Below are 6,237 nucleotides of genomic sequence, written 5' to 3' on the forward strand. Positions count from 1 at the left end.
CCATGGGGATTCGAACCACCCACCATGCGATTGGCAAGTCCTAGGTGCTGAGGTTTTACCCACAGCGCCACCCGCGTCCCTATTTATCTGAATAATGAGGTAAAAATGCTTTACATTTTAAAAAGGGAGGAATGATAGGAGCTGTATGGGGATAAATGGGTAGTGTTGTTAACTCACTGGTGGGGGGGATGAGGTGGCTGATATGCGTGCATTTAAAACTATGCAATTTATGCAGATAAACAACTTTTATGCTAGCCACCCACCCACCCACCCAAAGTCGGAGCATTGCCCACAGACCCATTCTGACCCAGGCCTCAACCAGGTCTTAGCATCTTTTCCCAAAAGTCAACAGTTACAGAGGAAACAGTTAAAGTTGCTGTGCAGCACTCCTTGCTAAAAGCAGGGCCATTTAATTCTCACCCCACCCCTAGCCAACATCTCTGGCTTAGATTCCATCCCAGTGCCCATTTCTCAAGTTAATAGAACGTAGCTTCTGATTGTCGGTTCCTTTTTACTGTACTTAGATTGGGGTGTGTTTTGGGGGGAAGAAAGAAAATTAGTGTTTTCTGTTCCACTCTCTTTCAAAGGTTCATATTTACAAAGGGAAGGGGAAAAAAGCAAGATATACATTTTCTAGGTTATCGATTCTCCTCCCACCCTCCAGCCCAAGTGCCCAGAGTTGCTGATTTCAGACTTCTTTGCTTAATGGGATAATCTTTTTTGGAGGCTCAGGGCCATGGCCTGCATTTGCAAGAGACATAAAGCAGGACAATTTGAGCTGGTTGCTTAAGAGGATTTAAGCAATGTCAGGAAGTTTAGACATGAGAGAAAGACAAATTGTTTTTTTTTCTGTTGGGAGGCGATGGGGATTAGGAAGCCACTTGGATCTCAGTCCGAGTCTGGATGGAGCCCCAGAACCAGTCACAGAGCGCCGGGCAAATAATATATTGCCCGAGGGATGACAGTGTGAGAGAATAACCTTGAACATGTACAGAGTAGCTTTGCCTCTCCACTGAGAAATCATGGCCTGCCTCCAGCCGGCTTGGATTTAGGAGTTGGCTTCCTCAGATTTTCCTAACGGACACAAGCCACAATTTGAAGCCTTTTCCCTGTTGATGTGGAGGGGAAGTTCTGTAATATTCCATGAACAGAGGTTGGTTCTCTGAGGTAAATTGTTTATGATTTGCCTCCTCGGAACTAGTGTGGTGATGTGATTAGTGCTGGAGTAGGATTTAGGAGACTAGGCTTCAAATTCTCACTCAGCCATGATGTTTACTGGGTGACCTTGGGCCAGTCACTGTGTCTCAGGCTAGGCTACATCGCAGGGGTGTTATGAGGGTGAAATGGAGTGGGGGAGACTCACATATGCCACCCCGAGGGCCTTGGAGGATAGGTGGGATATAAATATAATAACAAACAGTGCTTTTTTGGGGGGAGTACTCAATACTGGGAATATTTAAAAAATGAAAAAATGTGGTACTTACTATAACAACTTCATGGTGAATGCCAACCCTGTTTTTCCTTAAAAAACGAAAAGCACTGGTAACAATAACAGCAACACTAGAATTATAGAGTTGGAAGGTACCCAAGGAGTCCCCTAGTCCAGCCCTTCTCAATGTAGGAATCACACAGCTGAATCACTAGAATCCATGTGCATGGTGCAACCAACATTTAAGCAATTTTAAGTCCCATTTCACTGCAAGATGAGGCCCAGTGTCAGATCCAGCTGGGCATCTGCAGAGCCCCATGACATGGCAGAGCATGCAATGTTGACTGGAGATACTGGGCTGCTCTCCTCTTTCCGGACGAGGGGGCAGCGGAGAGAGTGGAGCACAAGAGATTGCCACTACAACTGGGCACTCCTCCTATCAGAAAACAGTGGTTATGAAGCTGGAAGAGTCCTAGAGGTCCTTTGATCCAATTCCCTGCTTGGTGCAGCATACAACTACAGCCTTTCCGACAGATGGTTATGCAGCCTCTGCTTAAATAAGGCCAGTGAAGGGCAGCCCACTGCATCCTGAAGCTAAAGGAGGGCACTGTCCTCATATACCCAGCTATAAACAAAGGTTCTCCTGGTGCTTATTGCACCAGCTTGGGGGAGCAGCCTCCTTCCACAGACTTTTAGGGTGATTTTCCCATTCTGGACATGTGCAAGGGGGCTACACAGGCTTCACATTGTAAGATAGATTCTTCATTCTCCACTAAGGCCGCCTTTGGGTCAAAGGTTCTTGGTCAGCTGAGCTTTGGTCCGCAGGCAGCCTGTCCTGCAGAGAGATAGGTAACTGTTATGCAACCTTTAGAAAACACCTGAAGGTGGCCCTGTATTAGGAAGTTTTTGATGTTTAATGTTTTACTATGTTTTTATCTATGTTGGAAGCCACCCAGAGTGGCTGGGGCAACCCAGTCATATGGGTGGGATATAATAACAACAACAACAACAATAACAATAAAGACGTCCCTATTTTAACTGAAGAAATGTTGGAGGGTATGATGTAAACAGTTGGTCCAGGCAATATAGGTTTGGGTAGCATTATGTACACATCAGCTCCAAGTAACCACCTTGCTATTCTGCTGGTGTTGCTTTTTGGAGCTTTAAGCCACTAACCCTTTTATTCTTTGACTGCCATTTTTATTCTGAACAGAAATAAGTTTATTTGAACTTATTTATTTGAAATGGGGACTCACTAATTCTGGCTAATTCCCTTAAGTAATTTAAGTAACTGAAGTACCACACAAAGTCCCCAAGTAGATGCTCTGAACTCCAGATCAAAGGTCTCAAATACCAAAACCTTCGTGGTCTGCCTTCTATGTAACACAAATGATGCTCATTTCCTAGAATTAGGACTTAACATGGGCGACCTCCATGGCACAGCCTGTAAGATTGGGGGGGGGGGGACTGACTTACCAATGTCCTGCTGCCAAAGGCCCACAAAGACTTGGAGCCAGCTTTGTATGATCATTAAATGTTCCTCATCCTAAATTAATGGGGCTTCAAAATACCTAACTTTAAATGGATCATGCCTTAGGGCTTTATGCCAAAATCAATCCATTACTCTGTCAAATGACTTTTTCTGCAGGACTCCAAACGTTTTTCAAACATCATTACTTGTTCTGCCTGAAAATTGTCTTGAGGCGGTGATAGAATTTTTTTTGCACATTAGCTTTTTTTCTATTGTAGTCAAACTCCTATCATCCCACACCCAAATAAATACTAACTTTGCCCCCCCCAAAGCCCTCCCCTCTCCTTCTCTTGCAATTTAGCACATCAAACCCTGTTATTTTCATCGCCTCACTTAATGACAACTCCCTACTTTCCAAAACAGTCTTCAAATTTTGGCTTGAGACGGTGAGAGGCTTTCAGTCTGTGTGTCTCCAGTGCCATCTCCTGGGCAGAACCAGAACTGTAAGGCTTGAGCAGAAACAAGTTTGACAGAACGGGCAAGACATCTATTTTGATGCAGGTAGCCACAGTTCTATAAATCCTCTGCAGGACCAACTGAACTTAAGCAGCCTAATAAAGAGTACATTACATTTATGCAACCAGATGTAACTAAGGAGTGAATCCAAGAATTTGCTTAGCAGGCTGCTAAAGCAAAGGAAGTATCTATAATTCTACCAGGTCATATACTTTGTGTTCCAAAAATGTATGGCAAAAATATTTGATAAAAATCTAGTCTTAATCTATGCCCCTGGTGTTGACAAAGTGTTACCTTGGAAATGGGGAGAGGGGGGCAAGGCGGTGAGAAAAAATGGCCTAAGACTGCCATATGCAATCATGGCAAATGTGACATTTCAGACCAGCAACAACCTCAGACAGCAGAACTATTCACTGAGTCACCCCACTGCAATTGCACTTAGCACACTTACACCATGGTTTTGCTTATTCCTAATCAATTTAGGGCACTGTGGGGCTGGGGCTGGGGTGGGGAAGGACCCTGTTTTGGGAAGTAACTTTGTCTCCAGGAGCTGAATAGTTTTGCTTTTCCTCAGCTGCACAGATAGAATGGGGCTGCAAATTTGTCTGGATTCTCACTTTTGGGAATATGGCAACCCTAAGATAGAAGGGTATATCTGCATTAAATCTTGAGCTCAGATCTTTAGGGAACATGTCTAACTGCTTTTTCTGGTTTCTCCACTAGGTGGGGAGACATAATTGTCATTTATGGAAGAGTCCAGAGTCCTTCCACTAGTCTCTTGCAGCAAAAACAAAAAGTTTGGGGGCACCTTAAAAAGACTCAACACTCTTAGTACAGAATTAGCATCCATCTACCACACAGACCATGAAGTCAGAAAGAAATGAAATTCAGAAAACAGAAGGCTGGTGCCCGGTCTTGAGCTCCTGAAGTTTCCCAGGATGGCACAAGATGGCAGCATTTCCTTACTCCAAATGCAGTGAAGGGTGGGGAGAGAAGGTGGCAGACAGCTAAATCAGGGGTGCTTACACTATAATACAGGGCCAGATTTAGGTTTGATGAGGCCCTAAGCTATTGAAGGCAATGGGGTCCAGCTGTCCTTTGTCAACAACAAATTGTCACTGTTTTTGGTGTTGAATATATGCTATGTGGTAATTTATGGACCTAACAGGTATCTAAAGCCATTTGCACATAACAAAATATGTATTTTATCAAAGTAATTGTTGAACTGAAATACAATTAAGAAGAAATATATTAATTGTGAAATGTAATTAAGAAGAAGTATATTAATAGTGAAATAATTATTAAGCTCTAACTTAAAATGATTGGGGGCCCATTACTTACATCATAGGCACCTACACAACACAAAACACTGTTGCTGAATGTAGATTTTATTTTACTTGTTTTTTATCTTATATTTTGGAAATGTACATCCAGTTTTTCCCCTCTCTAAATTTTTTTGGGGGGCCCAAGAGAGTGGGGCCCTAAGCTATAGCTTGTTTAGCTTATATATACATCTGGCAATGACTATATATTGAAGGATTACAGAGTGGTTTGCAATTACAGTGGTACCCCGGGTTATGTACTTAATTTGTTCCGGAGGTCCATACTTAACCTGAAACTGTTCTTAACCTGAAGCACCACTTTAGCTAATATGCCTCCTGCTGCCACTGCGCCGCCGGAGCACAATTTCTGTTCTCATCCTGAAGCAAAGTTCTTAACCTGAAGCACTATTTCTGGGTTAGCGGAGTCTGTAACCTGAAGCGTATGTAACCTGAGGTACCACTGGACTTAAAAACACCAATGAAATAACATCTAGAGCTATCATTTAAAAAGAATGAGGTGACTGTATATTTCAGCCAAATCAGAGAGAAAAATCTGGAGGAATGTTGTTAGCCATCCTCCATGTTTCAGAAGCCCAACCGGCACTGTCTAGAAGTCAGGTGTTGAGTGCTGTTGATTCCATGCAGTGAAATTCTCTTGTAGTAGAGACACAGCAGACATCTTGACTTGACTTGTAACCTTACCTCTTTTTTTATGTTGACAGGCCTGTTCACTGGTTTCAACTTTTAAGATGAGCCGGTCAGTGAAGCCTGTTGCCCACCAGACCAGGTGAAGCTGCTAGGAGGTCCTGGGGGCATGACCAATGAGTGGTCACAGAGGTGTGGCCAAGTTGTTCTGGTTTTCTCCACAACCTCCTCCCTTGTAAAGTTACGGTGGGCACTTAAGCACTGCAATTTTGCAGCAGCAACTGACTAAAACTGAAAAGTGCCTCACTCTGATTCAGAGGAGGGGTCCCTGCTGTCACAATTCCTAGTGTGGGTTCATGCTAAGCAAACTGCACAGAGGTGAGCCCTGCTTAATTCTATGGAGATTGCCACCTTGTAAGTATGTGCAGGATTGTAACCCTGAACTGGCTGGTTTTAAAAGTGCAGCACAGGACTGTTAACAAGTTACCCCATAAATTTCCAGAGCCTCTTTTCCTGGCCTGCTCCTTCCCCCTGGGGAAACCACTCTTTATTTAGGGGGGGCAGCGATCTGGTTGTCCCAGACTGCCGTTCATTCCGATTTAGAGCCAAGTTTTCCCTGGGAAAGGAGTGGAGAGAGGGAAAAACCACACAGACCTCCCATGCCTAGAAAGCGTTGGTCAAGCAGAAAACCGCTCAGACCTGTGCTTTCTAGGCACAGGGAAAGAGGAAGTGTGAACGAGCCCTGATAATTATCCATCCAAAAAAATTACTCACACACAGAAAGCTAGCCATCAAGGAGAGTCCAACTTTATGCTTGATATGTTAGATTTCCACGCACAGGAATTTGGAGGTGG

The sequence above is a fragment of the Podarcis melisellensis genome, assembly GCF_964234715.1.
Source record: "Podarcis melisellensis genome assembly, chromosome: 8".
Taxonomy (NCBI): domain Eukaryota; kingdom Metazoa; phylum Chordata; class Lepidosauria; order Squamata; family Lacertidae; genus Podarcis; species Podarcis melisellensis.